At 42.3% G+C, this 18,348-nt stretch overlaps 1 long non-coding RNA gene across 1 annotated transcript in view; it reads left to right on the top strand.

The window, feature by feature from the left end:
* The first annotated feature begins 6,650 nt into the window (after positions 1-6,650).
* Positions 6,651-18,348, top strand: part of LOC148126290 (uncharacterized) — a 38,270-nt gene continuing 26,572 nt past the window's right edge. The window contains exons 1-3 of the long non-coding RNA XR_015743061.1: positions 6,651-6,705; positions 7,443-7,502; positions 7,910-8,049. This is a non-coding gene — a long non-coding RNA (uncharacterized LOC148126290). The remainder of the gene's footprint in view (positions 6,706-7,442; positions 7,503-7,909; positions 8,050-18,348) is intronic.

The following is an 18,348-nucleotide window of genomic DNA, read 5'->3' as shown; positions in this document are numbered from 1 at the left end:
CCCCCCTGTCCTTCAACATTTCTTTAAAATCTATAGTTTTGCATTCATCTCCTCTTATTTCTTTTGGTTAAATGATTAATGCAATATTTTAAATTGGGGCTGGAAAAGATTGTGGAATAATTTCAGTTCAGTGTACTAATTGTATTAAGACAAGTTTTAAAAAAGAAAAGAAACGCATATGAAAGCCTCCTTTGCTGCTCTCTGTCTATAGTATGGAAATGGCTTATAGGAACACTTATAATTAAGCCTCAGGCCCATTATGTTTCTATGTAGTTTAAGTGCACAGTTCTTACATGAACTACAACTAGGAATATTCAATGGTTCTGTCTGCATGCATATCTTTTCAAGAGAGGCTCACCGAGTTTAACTGATCTCTTCTATTTCCTGACTATTCACTTTGCAGGAAATAATATTTAACTGAATTCATTATGACTTACATCTTTGAATGTTTTGATTTGCTTGTATGTCATAAGGTTGGGATCCTATGAACATGTTGCAATTAGAGTGAAACTCAGCAGGTGCTATTAACGATGCAATCCTATCCATGTCTACAGAAGGGAAAAAATGAATTCAATGAGGTTGAAACCTTATTTTCTTATTGCTGCTTTAAATGGTTCAGCACCGTTTGTTCTTACTTAGTAATACCTTACTAATGACAGAATTGTAAGTCCATTGAATTTACAACTTCTTACAGTTATGTTCTCATGGAAAACATTTATGCTAACTTCTGAATATTAGCATCTTCATAAATGCTCTGAAGTTGCAGTCCTGTTTTATTTTACAGCAAGCTTCATTGAACTTTTGTGTTCTTACATCTGAGAAAGAGGTTGTCTCCTTAAATTAAATGAAGGGTACTCTCAGGTAAGTCTGAATATGAATGTACCCTTCGGTAATTACAAGTGACAAGATCCAGCCATTTTGAGAAAAAAAAAAACTTCCTTTGACTTTCATGGTAGGGTTAAAATCAATGCTCCTGTACTAAACTGGGCCTGTAATTAAAGTGTCTTTAGCTCGATGCTGATCAATATGCAGTGTATATTTTAAGGAACCAAGAATTTGAAGCATCTTATTAACAGCACCCCATTTATCAACAATTGTTTAGTAAAGGCCATGATTCCACTTTCAAACAAGTGGCCCCTAGAACAATAATAAAAATGCCCAGGTACTGCAGTTTCCCTCTTGTCTAGTAAAGAAACCAAAATAAGGGGTTATCTAGTCTGAATAAAATCTATGGAGGATGGAAGGTCACAGTATAATCAACACCTCTCCTAAATTCAACCTGGTGGGTTCTCGGCAGGGCAAACTCTGCATTTTCCCTTGTTGTGCCTCTGTCCCTTTTCTTTAAAAAAAAAAAAGTCTAATGTTAGGAACTGAAAGCTGGAATTGCTGTTCTATCTTCCAGCCCTTTGACTAGCGGTGCTAGAAGCCCTTGAAGTCTTCTTGCGATTCAAAAGTCCTTCTCGTTAGAGAAGAGACCATTGCCACACCAGTGTTTTACAGCTTCGCCTAATCATCGTTAGGCCACAGGTCCATCTGCAGCATGGAGAGGTTGTCTCGCCCAGCGACGGCTGGTTGCGGCTATAAGCACTAGAAAGGAAATGGTGAAAGAGAAGCCCAGGGGTGCTGCTGGGCAGAAGAGCAACCCCAGCTTTCTTGAGAGTTTCTCCGCTGACTGGGGGAGGGGGGGGTTGACCCGTGTCTACTGCACGGCCCATTATCCCGCCCCCCACACACACATCCTTTCCTCCAGTATTTCAGAGAGAAGCAGTTACCAAACCAGTTGCCGCCTTTACGTGGAACTGGAAAGCCCCCCCATTCGATTCTGCTGCCATGGTTTCCTTCCCTTGGCGCGTCTCGGAGAGAGTCCAGCCCATTCATCGAAACGTTGTTAGCTATACTTGCCGTTTTTGCTTCTTCAAATTGGGATATTCGTCTGGTAGCGCTGCGATTCGCAGCTATGTCGGAGTTTTTGGAGGAGTTGTGCGGGGCGCTAGGAACGGGGAGAGGGATGGTTTGGCTTTTCTTCCCTTTCCACCGCACTACCGAAAGAATGGCTCGCCTAACGGTATTACAATTGCAATCTGCGCACATTTTTTTGACTGTGTATGTTGCGGAAGCCCGTCCCTTCTTCGGCCAAGCTAATGTTTGGACGCTCTCCAAGATACAGAGGAGGGAAGGTCGGTCGACCCAGCTCCAGGTCGGATGAAGTGAGGTGGGGACACACATGTGTGCAAAGGGATTTTCGATGCAGCAGCCTCCCTTGCATTGGGAGCAAAAAGCAGAAGAAAAACGACATGCATATGAACTAAAAAAATCCCATACGAAGTGGTGTTTCCTTGGCTCGCTTGTTGTTTCGCGGTGTCAAACCCATTCTTTCAAGTGAGCCAGATCCCAACCTCACGCGAAACAATAGAATTCCCTTCCCCATAATGGTTGTCTGGCTGAAATCCTGAGAATTTGAAACCGCCGGGATTTCAATAAGAGGGAGCTGCCCTATAATCCAGGAGGCGGAGTAAAAACCAAAAGTGTTGAACCAGAAGTAGCTATAACTCGAAGTTCCTGGGTTCAGCCCAACGGTTAAATGTGTGAGCTTTACTTCTGGCGAGAATCCGAGGGTTTTATTCAGTGTGTTTACACGGAAATCAGCCCCATTAAATCTAGCATCGTTTGGCTGGATCGTGTAAGATTCCAGTGCTTAGTCTGGATTGCTTCGAGACCATGCACGTGTCAACTGCAAATGGAAGTGGAAGGAAGGCCCAGTGGGCTCCCTGGTAGTTTCTTAGAGGAGATACGGAAAATATTGCTCCGTTCCCGAGAACCAATAACAGTAAGGATTATACCTCTCAAAAGTATTTCTATGGATTAGAAAGAGATCCTACTCGGATCAGTAGAGCCAGCTGACCCATCTAAATACCAGTCAGAGTCAGGGAAGATTACCAGAGAAGAACACAAAGCTTTGCTGGTGTTGCATTGTTCAAAACGCATTTTGTAGCTCGGTTTAGGCATAGTTGCCTGTGCCGTGGTGAGGGAGAGGGGATTGAATGAAGGGGTGGCTAAAACAGTGTGAGAGAATATCTGATGACTCCAAGTTGTTTTTGGATTACAGCGCTCAACGTCTGACCATTCACCATGCTGCCTGAAGTTGTGAGAGTTATAGCCTAAAACATTTGGAGAGAGAACGCTCTATTCACCCAATAAATAAATGTCTGGGTGTTAATTTATGAAATAAATGTTCAAAGAAAAGAAGAAAACACTCCAACAAGAGCTAAAATGGTTATGATGTGCACTTCAAAGTGCAGTTTAGAGTATTATTGGGTGGGTGATAGGTGGATGGCAATCTTTTCTATCTGAGGAGACTTCGAGCTGTTACCAATGTGAAGGAAACAACTCTGCTCTTTGCTGAGAACCGCCCCTTGAATACTAGCTCAAGGCCAGTGATCCAAGACAGTGTGGATAAATTCTCCATAGCTTGTTGTAACTTTGGGCTTACCGTCAACATCCAAAAGACTAAGTGTGCACCAGCCTGCTTCTCATGCACTATACACAGAGTGCAAAATCACAGTCAAAGGGCAGAAAGTACAGGTAATGTTTGTTGTTGTTAGTTGCGAAGTCTATCACGACCCCAGGCGTTCCTCCAGGCCTTCCTGTCCTCTACCATCTTCTAGAGTCCATTTAAGCTCATGCCTACTGCTTCGGTGACTCCATCCAGCCATCTCATTCTCTGTCTTCCCCTTCTTCTAAACAGTGTAACTATCTTGATAGTATCTTTTGCTCATCAGTGATTATTGATACAGAATTTAATTGCAGAATAGCAAAGGTAGGTAGACTGCATTCCATTGCATGGGAACCCAAATAATCAGCTCTGTAACCACACTGAAGTACACTTGTGCTACTTACTATCCTTCTGGGTGCCTGTGAAACATGGACTGTATATCAAAGTACATGCAAGAATGACTTCTCTACACAGGATATTAGGCATCAGATGGCATAATGAAGTACCTGACACCGATGTTTTTATCTAGGACATGTCTTCCACCAGTCCAAACACTGCTGATAAGAGCACAGACCCAATTGGAAGATCATGTCATCCATATGCTGGATGAACATATAATTCAAACAGCTCCTTTTGGAGAACTTTCCAAGCAATAGACATGACCACCTGGGAAATAAAACTGTCCTACCTGGCATAACCTCATTCAGAGTGTTTGTCAAACTTAGAAAGAAGGCACAGTATTAAAGGATAACGTAATGCCTTTCTGTCCCTTCCTTTCCAAAGAGTGGCAGCTGTTCCTAAGCCAGTGTAAAACAACAACAGCCAAACCCTGTATTTCTCCTTGGTCATTTGAAAGTCTTGAATGCCCCCCCCCGCACCCTCCCATGCCCCCATCTGCATAGCCCTGTGAACCACGTGGCACTGGCTTCTTCACTACAGTTGCAAACTAACAGTAGCAAATCAAAAGAGAAATAATCGTGCACAACATGATTGTTGGTGGGCAATAACCTTATTGTTTGTAAATGTCCTGCAAACTCAGTGCATAGCTTTTGGCTTCTGGCATTTTAACTGGAGGTACTGTACCAGAGCCATGCAGAAGATAGGCAGCTTTCCCTATTGCTGAGAGTTGTGACCCAGCCCAGAACATGAGGGGTGGGGGAGGACAGGGGATGAGACGGGACAGACAAACACAGAGGAATTCCCCTCTCTGGATTGGTCTTTACTTAGAGTCTGTGTGCTGACACTAGGATTGTTCTTCAAAGTAACTAGGGGTGGCAGTTGACAGGAGGATATAGTAGTGTTCAAAGGGCTTTTTTTTAAAAAAGGTTCCTTTCTGGCATTACAGTGGTCAGTTTACATGCAACTAGCTTGGGCTCAATGTTGAGTTTATTGAGGAAATGCGGACCCAAAAGTAAATGGCTGAGGGTTACAGATACAACATCAATAAAGGCAGTTGCACCTGGATTCTCAAATCACCAGTCCTGCTGCCAGTGACCCAGAGTATTAAGCATCAAGAAAATGGGACCAATACATTCAAGTGGGCATGGGGGCTTGTAGCTTTGTGTGACTGAACACAGGTTGTGCATATGCTTGAGAGAAGCATGTTATACATGTGAAAAATCATGGCTTGAACTGTTAAGGATATAGGAAAGAAGTCAGAAAGATGGAAAACAAGAACTTCTCCGACATTTAGAGGATCAAGTTGCTCACCTTTCTTTGCCATTAAAGGAATATTTTGAATAATGGGATATTTATTGGAATTTAAAAAACCATTTAGATGTGCAGTTAACTGATTAAATATCATTTTTCCAACTTACATTTTATAGGTAAGTGCTCATTTATAACACTTTATAATCTTTTTTTAATTGTACCATCAGCTTAATTCCAAACGGCTCAGTTCTAATGGGATTCACACCCACTAAGATTCAGTCAGTATCAGCTAGGAAGATTCCTTTTTGACCGTGGTAGGAAATAAGATGTGATCCTAAGACCACAAAAGCCAGACAATAAACCTATCTCCTCCCCTAATCCTACATTTCCTTGGGTTGCTTTTATTTACTAAGGAAACTAAATTAAACTAAACTAAACTAAACCCTAAACCTAAACTAAAACTAAACTGGCAAAGGATTCCTCTCGGACATATGATTGATCCTTCGCTTGTCTTTTTTTTAAAAAAAGTGAAATAAAACAGAAGATACTTTAGCCCTCACATGGTCTCCCAGCGAAGCAAAAGAGAAGACACCCCCTAAAAACAGAGTGAGGCGCGCTTCCCGCCTCCCCAAAGGAGGACTCCGTGCTTCTCCGCCCGCAAGGACACACACGTTGTGAAGCAAAGCGGAAAATGTGTGTTCATTATCACATAAAAGGCTCCCGTCGCGAAGAAGAATGGAGGTCCGAAACGGGAGTGCTCGGGAGACAATGGGCTGTCAATGGATCGCTCTAACCTGGCTGGTCTCAGCGCGCCTGCCCTATTGTGCCACGCTCGTTTTAAACTACTTAGCTGACTCCCCCTCCGCTGATCCCGAACGATAAGATGTACTTCTGCCCGTAGACATTCGAGGAGGGAAAAAAAGAGGAGAGGGACGAAGACATTAAAGGGAAAAAAAAAATGAGCCACTGAGAAGTCTGCTGCTCTGGAGTAGCAATTGTTTCTTTCTATTTTTGTCTCTCCTCGGTCATATTTTTTTCCCTTAAACTCGCGGGTGGCGGCTTTGTTAAAAAAAAAGAAGGGGGGTTGAAAAGATCACACATTAGTTCATCTCCACACTTTTTTTTAAACTGCTGGTGCTTTAAGTCGTCGTGATCTGCGAATAAACAAAATCAGTAAACAAATAATAATAATAAAAAAAATCTAACTCCAAATTCCAGGAGGGCAAACTTTACGCAGCACGTCATACTTCGGTAAATTTACACAGATATTAGGACGGCTGTTCTTTACCTCTCGCTATGTGTATATTGTATGTGTGTGTGTGTGCGTGCGTGTGTGCGCGCGTGTTTCCTCTGCTCCTTTTGAGCCATTGTGCTTAACTGAATTTTATAACGCTGATCGATATCTTGGTAAAATATTCATTTTTAAACTAGCGGGCAGTGAAATCTTTGCTTTGTGCTAAAGTCAACAGTCGCTCCAATAAATGCAGCGATGCCTTTCCGCGGAATTGCAGACGGTGGGGTATCTGGCTTGTCATCTGCGATCTGCAGCTCTCTGGCATCAGGTAGGGATTTATCTTGGCTTTTAATTGGGAGCATTGTTACAAGGGGGAGAACCGCATTTGCTTTCTGCTTACTGCTACTTCCCACTCAGAATCGGGCCCAGAGGAACAAGGCAACAGCCTTTCTCCCCTCACCCCAACTTCCCAGAAGAAAAAGGTTCATTGGTGCTGGTTTAGGCAGAAACGAATGTGGGTGTCTGATGCCCTCTGGTTCCAGCCAGCCTTTCCTCTCTCGGACACATGGGCCCCGCAGGCAGGTGCCCAGGGCACAGCACAGGAATGCTGCTCCAGGGTGGCTGGGGGCAGAAAGCGAAGGTGCGAATTCTCCTCCACGGCTGCTGCTTTTCCCCCCCAGATTTCTGAAGGGACCACTGGGGGCTGGTGGTAGTGGTGAAGGTTTATGCTATATGCTTAGGCTGAAGCAAATTCAAGTTTACCCAAGAGCAGGGATCAGTAGTTTTCATGGAGCCGTTGTCTGGCTATTGGAAAGAAAACAAAGGGTTGGCCTAACCAGGCACTTTGATCTCATACAGCCAGCTCTTAACAGTAGCAGATTTGATTATTGCAAAACTTTGCTTGAATTACTCTAAATCCTCCCCCACCTCCCATTTTGTTTTCTTTGTTTTCTGCTGGACAATGATGGCTTTTAGCTATCCTTTTGTTCTTGCAATAGGTACTAGCTAACCTTTTCCTCTCAGTATACGACTACCTGGATTTTTTTTCTCCTTCTTTTGTTAAAGCTCAAAAGAAAGAAGGAAACACAACTTCTACATAGGTTTACCCACTGGAAACAATGCCAGGTAAACACAGAAGTACTCTAAAACATTAACTTTCCTTTAATTAGGTTTTGTCATTTAATTGTTTTGACAAAAAATGTGAAGACTTTGAATAGACTGAATGGAAGAGGTAGAGCTTTTCACCTTGAGAACTTTTTGTGTGAAAACCTAGGATAGGATAGGAGCTAGGCATCACTTGCCATCTTCCTGGGACATCTTCCCAGAGCTTTTCATTAAAAACCATCTGTCAGGCAACCTGAATGTTAGATCCCTCCAAACATGTTAGAATACAAGTACTGTTTCCAGGTAGCAAGAATGATTCCGTTTGCAAATTATTTATTACATCTAGCTTGCAATGATTAAAAAAAAGGTGATGACTGTTTTTTCACTGACTTGAAATTCTTTCTCTCAATGCTGTCCAAAATGTACAGGCACTTATTCCATCATCAAAGCAACATATATACTGAGGTGCTTTGATCTGCAGGAAAGGATTAAGATCCAGATAAAAGCACGCACCTTTCCATCCCACAGGCTTCCATTGAAATCTGCTGAAGTCAGTGGAACTCAAAAGGTTATAAATTTTATTTTTCACATACATATTTACTTTGTCCTCAAGTACGCATATGGTATTAAGATTTCCCATTGCAGGGATGGAAGAAGGGTGCTTTATTATAAAATTGATCCTGAGAATCGAAACAATATACAGTGAATGTTAGAAAGATTGTTTAATGCAACAAGAAATTTGGATCTGAACGTTTATGTATCAAAGACCAAAGAAATTGTGTTTGACAAGAAAAATGTATTTCACAATTGCAACTTATCCATAAACAGTGAAAAGCTAGAGCAAGTAGATGCATTTTTAACTTGGTGGGATGTTTTTAATATGGGAAAATGGATGAAAAAAATAAGATATGCAAATACTGGCAGAAATATAGAGTATGTCATTTGTTGAATGTTTGTTGAGAGAAGTGAAGAAAGTTGTATGCCAGATTGAGCTTTTGTCCAGTTGGGGAGTGAGAATTAGCTCTATCAACAAAAACATCAAAACAAGTTGAATTCAATGAAGAAATAAGGCATTTTAAAAGTTTAGGTAAAACAAAGCAAGATAGTGCTGAATGAATATAGGCTAGTACAAAAATGAGTGACCAGCATGAAAGAAGTAGATTAAGGTAGTTTGGGCTCATAGAGAATGAGGCTCAAATGGCAATATAAATATTCAAAGGAGGTTGAGAACAAGAGATGTCCTAGACTAGACAGTCGCAGTTGGATAGACCCTGAAAAAGAGTTATGAAATGTTTTAAGAATAAAAGGCAATATAGGAAGCATTGTATCTATTGAACAAAAAGGATGGGTTGTATGTATGGACAATGAATGATGTAATCAATTTAGTTGTATTTCCTTTTCTTATCTCACACCTTTAATTTCTTTGGGTTACTATGTTTTACTACCTTTCTGCATGTTTTGTGTGTGTGTGTGTGTGTGTTTATGTGTTAGTGTATATACTGTGTATATATATACTCTCTCACACACAAATACATATATCTCAGAATCATAGGAATTCCCTTTTGTCTAGGAGGGGTCAGTACCTGCAGTGGACAAAATCAAAACAAAAACTACCCTCTCTTCATTCTAGACATGTTTGCTATGATATCTGTGGGTGAAACTGTCTTTTTTTGTGGTAATTGTATCATTTGTGAAGGAAGTTAATAAGCAATAATAGACCTCCCCCCAGCTTAATTAATTAGAATCCAGATTTTCTGGGCGTATTTCATACCTCGCCTACTTGGCCTTTCAAAGTATTTCCCCCTCCCCAGTTTTCCTTCCGACTAAAGAAGTATGTCGCCCTTTTCGGGGGCCGCCGGGTGGGGAGGGACAAGGCGAGACCGGGGAGAAACCTTAGAAAGGGCAGGAGATCCGCCTGGGTTCCTCCGAGCGCTAAAGAGCGGGAAGGGCCGTCTCCTCGGGGCCCGGCTGCGTGTGAGGTCTGCCTCGGAGGGCAGGCTCTTAAGAACCTTCGCTTCCCGCCAGATTGGGCCTGAAGAGGAAAAGGGCGGGGGATCTTCTCGTCTGATTTCCCTTCCATCTAAACTGACGTGACAGCTTGTATTTCCCCAGCAAGATGGGATCGCTGCAGGATACACAGCGAGGCTAATGGTTTTTCAATAATTAATGCTGTCCCCGCCACTGGTAATGCGGCCTCTCGGATTTGTCAATTACTTGTCATTAAACGAATGTCTACCCACGTCCTTGCTTAGGTGGCGGAGCGCAGGAGGGAAAACAGCTCACGTCTCATCTGGCTCAGCTGGGGAAAGCCCTCCGGGGTTGCGAGGCTCAGGGCAAGATTCCTGCAAGAGTCGAGTCCGCAGGAAGCTTCCCGGGAGATTTTATCTGCCAAGTGGGCAATTGGGGGCTTCTTTATCCTCCTCGTACTTCTTTACTTGCACACGGATGTTTGCTCGCTTGTTTGACTGGAAAGGCACAAGCCAACAAGCACCGAGACCAGGAGGTAGCAAATCGCTCCAAAGAACAGTCCAGTTAAATTTGCCAACTCCTTTTCTATTTGCTGCTCCCAGTATCGCCTTTAGCAATACCGAAGAAGTCAGGCTTTCTATCGCCGCCATGAGATTTACGCATCACGATAGAAGTAAGAAAAATGCACCTCTGTTACTTTTCCCGCCTTCCAGCTTAGGGTCACCGGCTGCGATTTACCCTATCCAGCAGGCAGGAAAGTGACAAAACCATATTGACCACACCAAAACGACAAAAGCTGCCTCGAGGCCTTTCAGCGCGTTCAACAGTTTTTACTCTACAAGGACAAATGGTAAACACACCTATTCCCACTCGAGCATGCGCAGACGGTCATCCCCCCGCCACCGCGTTTTTGCAACCTTGGTCTTCTGGCCTCGTGGCTAGCCGGGTTGCAAAAGAGAGTGGCCCTTCTCCGGGTCCCCGGAGCCCTTGCTCCAAGGAACTTGGCCGGAGCGAGGCCCCGGTTCCGTGGCCTCCCTTGGAAGTAAGAGACAAAACAAGCAGCTGCCCCTAACGCCACCGCTTCGCTCAAGAGACAGGCACCCTTCCTGCTCTCAAGCGACGCCAGGAGGCCTGGTGCGCCGCGCTCCGAACTCAGCGGCCGACAAGACAGCCAAGCCTCTCTGCGTCCAGATAGTGACCCTGGAACCCTGGGCCGGTGCAATTCGAAGCGCTGCTGTCTTTGGTTTTGGCGGGCTCATGCTTCAAGCTTAAAGCCTCAGTGGTGGAGAGTCTCAGGGCCAGCCAGAAGCGGTGGAGTTCGTGTGGCAGCTTTTTCCCTGCGCAAGGGGACGCCGCCGGCTAAGGACCCCCTACACTACAAGCACCCTAACGGCAAAGTGTTTTTGCTGGCGAAGATCATCCGATCCCACTGGCCAAGAAGTCGCTTGGGCTTCTTGCCCGGCGTTCACCGTGGGTAATCCCCACCTTCTCGGCCTTGCACAGCTACTGCAGTACACGGACACTTAGTTCAGCTTTGCCCACCGGCGTTTGCGTTGCCTCTTCGTTTGGCCTGTTTAGTATATTAGTGCAAGGCTCTCGCATTTCCCCCCCCTTTTCTCTTCGTGGCGAAACCTCTAAGTTCCAGTATAGTCTCACTTAATTGCGAGGCTGGGGCCCTTCCTTCATATCCGGTCCGCCCGCTTTTCAGGGAGTAGTTTTACGCCAAAGCGAAGACTTCGAAAGCCAAAAGATTCACAAGAACAAGAAATGGGAAAGGCGTCGGGCTATCTACGAGTGTTTCCACAAACCAACGGACAGTCAGGCCTAGTGAAACCTGCCAGATAAAAGGAGGAAGCATCATAACGAAAACAGAATAGGATATTGGGCTACTGCAGAAGAAAGTGAGCTGGCCGCTAGGATTCATGTGGCGGCGGGGGATGGTGGTGGAAAACCGCAGCTCTTTTGGGTTAACACAGCACCGGGACTGTTTTTCCCTCGCTTTCAGTCTCTCTCACTTTCTTCACCAGATACGGAGCCTTGTTCCAAAGGCAGCGTTGTCCAAAGAGAAGGCCTGGAGTAGAAACAAATAATAACCTCCCGCTCCCTGAGCCGCCTGTGTACGCTCTGTTAAGAATGGAGCCGCCGCGTTGCTTCTCTGTGCCGAATTCCTCTATTCAAAGTTGCAACAGAAGGGCAGAAATCATCTAATTGTCTGCCCTTGTTTTCTTCTCGTCTTTTCCCCCTTTACTTCCCTTCCCCAAAAATCCCGCTCCACCCCCTTCTCTGTTGTGAGCCTGGTAATGACATGCAAGGACCGGCTGAAAGACAACCAGACATCAAAGCACAAAGCAAAGGACATTTCCCCCACGTCGATAAGAAAGTCACACTCCAAACTTTCTTTTCCTTCTTAAAAGGAGCTCCGACGGCCGAAAAGATGGCATTTGGGGTTGTCCCCAACATTTAGGTCCTGCACAATCCCATTACAAAGAGACCGCGTCCGGCAGGACTTCAGAAATGTAAGGAATTTGGGGACCAAGCAACATTTATTGGGGATAAGAGAGCGTATGCCTATGTGTGTGGGGAGGGGGGCGGTCAAGCGGGTGGAGAAGACACATTTGGAGCTGAGATGGGACTAATTATCGAGATAGAGAACAAGGAGCTGGAACACCCAAGTCGAGCCGAGTCGTCTCCCGGGAGACTGATGGAGACCTATTTTACAAGCTGTAATTCCGCTTTAGATGCTTGCAAACTAAAGTCAATTCACACCCTCTTCTTTATTCTAGAAATATTCCTAATCCTGCAGTTCAAGCAGGAATCCCCTGGCTTCTTCCCTCCTAATATTAATCTAGAAACTTCATAAAAGGAGGCTTGATTATAGGGGGGTGGAATCACTTTCCTTCCCAGTTTAACTACCTCGGCAACGTTTAATCTTCCGATGAATAAATATTCAACTTGGAGAAACATCCTGTGCCCTTCTACAAGCTCTTGCTGTTACCTGTTTGACAGACCAATTAACAACAGTATGGGGAAATTTAAAAGCACATTGCTTTTGATTCCAGTATTTTTGGGGGGAGAGCATGGACATTCTCTGATCTTGTCTTAATGCTTTATTTATAATTATGTAAAACAAAGGGGAAATATTCATGTGGATGTGATTAATATAAAAATGAATACATCTTTGTTATTGCCAAGACCTAAAGTGCTTTAATCTCATTGCACTAGTTCTATGGACAGCTGGCTAATCTGATCATACCTATTATGCTCACTGGAAAGTAAGCATCCTTGTTTTCAGCTATAAGTATAGTTAGAACAAAAAGATTTCAATCTGAACTCTTAGTTGGGAATAGAGTGTGGGTTGGAGTTATGTGCTTTTGGATTAAGTTTTTATTTTTGATTAAGAAAATCAATAAAAGTCATTCATGTTTGCAAAATAAAAGTAACACTTGTCTTCTTTTAGAATCTTGAGCCTTCCTCTGATCATTTAAGCTTTGCAACAGAGTCAACAGGCAATTTAATTTCATTGATACTTATGGACAATTGGTTTGATTAATTTAATAAGACAGAAAATACAAACAATAAATGAAAGAGTATGCATGCCAATACATGCAAAAATAAATATCTGCATGTATGTACTGTATAATAAAAATATACTACTTGACCAGAAACAATAATTAAGGAATACAAATACCACCAGTTCTAAAAGCAGGGGTTACATTTTATTACATTTGGATATTGACATCATTCTATTTTCTAAATCATTTGATAGGTTAACATTTAAATAGAAAATTGTTCTCCCACAGAAAAAAGGTTATATCATATCAGCCCTTAAATAACAGAGCAACTCCATTTTCTAAGAAGTAATCACAGGCCTCATTCTTCACCCCTTCTTCTCTCTCCAGCCCTGAATCTTTCTTTTAATTGATTGCCAGTTCTTCAACCACTAGAGATATACCTCTACAACAACTTGATCTAGAGCAAGCTATTAATCTCTCTCATTGTGGCAGATCTTGCTATTGTTAAAGGAACAGCTGCAGAGTTCAGCTAAAGAATTAGTGGTGGGAATCGCAGGCCTATTTGAAATTAAATGTTTATGACCCTTCCAAATTGGGTTTTTGGATTATGGTAAGAGTTGCAGGCAACATATTTACTCAGAAGTTCATTTAGATTGCTTTCCATACTTGTAAATTATAAGTCTTGCTCTTTTAATTAACATTCTTGCTTCACAATGGGTAAACTGGCTCATCACAAAGATTCTGGGTTGTTTTATGGATCTCTTCTTACCTTGCTCTCCATTTGTACTGCAACTGTAAACTTCTGAGCTATATTACCTGAATTAATTTGAAAGAATATGCCACAAAAATCTTTAATAATTTCTAAGTAATATTTTAAGTTTAAATCAAGTCCATAAGCTTCTTTACCTGTAAAATATAATTCATCCACCACATGTTCTTTTCCTTAATTTCTTTCCTAACATATTTCCTGCATATTGAGAATATTGGCAGCAAGCCAAAATCCATTTATCTGGGATTAAACTACTAATCTCAGAGGGTTTTTAAAAAAAAAATATGCCTGGAATTTCTTTTGAAAAATCTTTAATTTACTTTTTCTATAATCATAGATTTATATGGAAAGAGATGCCAACCACAAATGGAGGTCTGACACAGATTTAAGAACCCAGAAGGTTTGTTTCAGAAGCCAAGAAAACAATCACCAATGGCTCTATGGTGTTTAAGAGGATTACTTAAAGTCTGAACAAGAGTGAAGTCTAGATTATAGTGGCACTGCAGCCAAATTGGCACAGCAAAAAACCTCTGTGGCACCTTAAAGGCTAATATAACAATAAGATGAACTTTCATGGAACCAGAGTTCTTTTTATTAGATATGATATCATCCCAAAATGGCATGTGGGACTAATCTGAGTGTAGTAACAGGAAGAATATACCAGCATTTAAGTCTAAGGAATAATATGCAAGAAATGCATGAGTGCAAATTATGGGCATAAAATTTAGTCAGAAAAATGCTTGAACTTAATGGGACATGCTTATTGAAACTTATACGACTGCCAATTAAATAAGGTCCACAGGCTTTAAAAATACCTTTGTAATTGAATGTCTAGCATTATTACTACCATAATTATATTTCCAGTTATAGAGACCAGTGGAAACATGCATTTCTGCTTTTGAATCTTTTAAAATCCTCTTTATTTTCTCAAGTGTATGGCTTGCTGTTTCCAGGTTTTTCTTCCAGATATTTCCAAGCTGAGTGGGAAAATTCCAACTGCTAGGAATTATGGGTGTCCCTGGTGCTTTAAAAGGCTGGTCACTTCATAGTGTGTCTAATCAGAAGTCTGCAGGGCCTTCCATTGAGCAAATGGCCTGCAGACAATAAAGACAGCCAGGTTTAAAAACAGTTAAGATGAAGGCAGGGCGGCAAGAGGTTCAGGTAACTAGAAAACAGCATTTGATTGAAAATGTTTTTGTTTTCATAATTATTGTTTTTAGAAGGATCTTTTTCTTTTATGTAAGTATTAGCTTGCCAACTTTTGTGATACAAGTCTGGTATGTCAAAGCCAAAGAGCTAATGAGAGCTCTGAATACTTCAGTAAAATAAATTTTTAAAGAAAAATATAAGCATTATTTATAATCTGTCTGTCTGTCTGTCTGTCTATCTATCTATCTATCTATCTATCTATCTATCTGATGACTGAGCACACGCACACACACACAAATTATGACTGAGAAGCATGTGTTTTCCAATTTCCATTGATCTCCAACAAAATCTGGATTCTCTATCCCAGAAGAATTTTCATCCTAATTTTTTATTCATAGGAACATTCAAAAGATTGCTCAGTTGGTAAATATAAATCTAAAATTTATATAATATGTGGCTTAAAATGAAGCATATTTGCAATATATCTTTGTAATTTTTGGCTTTCAAAATAGACAATAATTCAGTGTAGTAATAATTTGCAATTTTCTAATATCTAGCATCAGATATTAGAAGTTGCAGTTTTCTAATGTCTAGCATCAGGTATTACAAGAAACCCTCTTCCACTAAATAGATTCCTTTGGGGGGGGGGACATGATTTAGGCACAAAGGGATCTAGGTTCCAAGCATTTAAGGATGATGAGTTATATAATTTATTTCTATAATGTAAAATAAAGTCTCATTGCTATATCTCTCTCAAACCTGCAGTGTTGCCTTTGGACAAGCCATAAATCAGGTTTGAATTTAACTTCTTGGACATAATCCCTGGTGTTAGTTATACAGAGGTCACTGATTGTGCATTTGGGTTGCAGTAATCATTTAGAGGCTGAAATATCTAGGGAGAGAAAGAACTTGATGTTAGGCTGTGATCTCCCAACCGTGTTTGTGACCCTAATCCGAAGTAAACAAGATGTGGGTTCACTTAAGGAGAGCAGACTGATTTCTTCCCAGTTTTTTTTTAACTGGAGGTGTTCATGGAGGCTGCAATCCTATTCTTACCTCGGAGCAGGTGCGAAGGTCCCGGAGCACCGCTTTTTGAGGTCAGAGTTTTTCCTCCCCGGGCGCGAGTGGCTTCCCTCCCTGCAGTTTTCACCGTGGAACAGCCAATGAAATCTGCTCCAAAGCTCAAGGATAAGATGCCAAGCCGCTGGAAGCTGTTTATTTCAAGTGCCTGCAACCTGCAGTTATCTGCTGCCAGATCATTTAGGGAACTCAACTCGGTAACCTGAGGTGAGGCTCCATTGATAGTGGAGAGGGCGCCTTTTAGATTCCACCCCTTACTTGGTAAACAAGGCCGATAAGTTGCCTTCCGCCCCACGGAGCCACTTCCAGCGAGCGAGCACCTCGCTTATCTCGGACGTCGCTCCTGCAGCGTCTCGGGGAGAATTCTGGGCACAGGCGACGGAGGGCAAGGGTCGAGGCAGGCGGGCGGGCCCGGAGCCCTGGCGGCTGGCTGTCCCTGAACGAGGTGTTAAGTTCAGGAGGCCTCGAGCTGACTTCCAAGGCAAGCGCTGAGCGGGTGCAGGCGCCTGCGGGCCTGTGCAGCCGCGTTTGCGGCGATTTCAGAGAAGCCGGCGAAATTCTGCAGAGCTGAGCTGCAATCCCAGAGATTTAGACATGACCCAATTTTGCCAGCCTAAATTACAAAAATTCATTTCATTTCTTCCCGGACCGCTCCTGCGTTTTAATATTAAAGCTGTTAATACAAATAATTTAAAGCAGCAAACTATCCAACGAACCATGTTCCCCACAACAATCCTATGAGGTAAATTGGGCTGAAAGCGAGTGCCTGGCCAAAAATCACCCAGTTGATTTCCATGGCTTAAGTGGAACTTGAACCCACGATCTTTCACTTTCTAGCTTGGAGCCTTAACCACTAGACCAAATTGGCTGTATCTTTAGAAGAATTTGCAAACTACACAAACATTAGTAAGATTATTTTGAACTCATAATTATTTATGCGACCGCATCAGTTTAGACGGTTATTAGTAATAATTGCACTATGAACTGAGAATTTTTGAACAGGCATGACCCCCAATAAAATTATTTTAAAAATGTCTTCACATTTTAATTTTTTTAAAAGATCTTTCTGCACAAATTTTGTAATATCCCTCCCCCAATCTTAACAGACCCGCCAGTCCTTCTGAAGTCCTGCCAAATGCACTGTGGCCAGGTTTAAACAACAGAAATGCCTATGTCATCCTAAGAAATTTTGGCCTGCTGAACCAGAGTGCTAGTAGATTTGCCTCAAGGTTATCTTCAGTGCTTCAGGTTTCCCTTCTGTTGATTGGAAAGGTGGATGCTATTCCTACTGCACCTTGGAGAGGGGCAGATGATAGAGATCCAGATGTTTTTCTGGGTCAAGGCTTTTGATGAGTCATGGTTTTGCAGAATTAAACAATTCTCTGAAACAAAGATCTTTGATTCACTCTTGGAAGGAATTTCTTAGCCTTAAATCTTGCCTAGACTCCCAAGGAACAAAAGTGAAGCCAAAACTTGGAAAGAAAACAGGAAGGTAAGAGAAGGGGTAAGAGAATGATTTGTGCTTATCTTTTTGCAAGTAGCGATGAGTTCCATTGATGGTAAAAAAGCCATAATGTTTAATTTCTGTTGTATCACAAGCTTTGATTGCAAAACTACTAACAAAGATACAAATTATGGAATTCAGTCACACTGATTTAAATGTATAAAAAATTCAGTCTAGTTTCTGTCATTGGGTTGATTTACATATTTCATGAAGCCATAGAGGAATATTTCGGTTTGCTGAATAACCCATAGTAATTAGATTCATCCGACACAAAAATTAAATGATGTGTTAAGTAAGGTGATATGTGTACCCAGTCAGAGAGTGACACAAGATTGCATTAGATCAAGCAGTAGCCCATATAACTCGGTGGGGCTCCCATATATCTGCAGGTTCTCCAGAGTTTCAGACAAGACACTGATGCCAAGGAACAGGCTTAAGACTATGCCAAGAATCTCTTCCTCAAAGAATTAGAACTATTTTAAGATGCCTTCTAAATAAATGCATTACAGTGAACTCCTAAGAGGAGTGTTTTGTGTTTGCAAGAGTGATGAGCAAGAAAACTGCCGTATTTCCCAGATGATGGAACTAAAAGATTCCATCATCTAAACTAAAACTAAAAGATAAAAAAGTCTTCATTTGGCATGATTTGATGTGAAGGAAGGCCACAAATCAGAGGTGATATTCAGCAGATTCTGATCTGTTCTGGAGAAGTAGTGGAAATTCTGAGTAGTTCAGAGAACCGGCAAATACCACCTCTGACTGGCCCTGCCCCCATCTATTCTCTGCCTCCCGAGTCCCAGCTGATCGGCTGGGTCTTCTTTTGTTGCCCTGCACAGGAGAACAGAGCTGGAAAGCAGGTTAGTGGGGTGGGGAGGGAATGGGGAT

Source organism: Pseudonaja textilis, chromosome 3 (assembly GCF_049901715.1).
Source record: "Pseudonaja textilis isolate UNSWEBS1 chromosome 3, rPseTex1.2, whole genome shotgun sequence".
In the NCBI taxonomy this organism is placed as follows: domain Eukaryota; kingdom Metazoa; phylum Chordata; class Lepidosauria; order Squamata; family Elapidae; genus Pseudonaja; species Pseudonaja textilis.
Note: the sequence above shows the minus strand (reverse complement) of the source record. Positions and strands in the feature narration are given on the sequence as shown.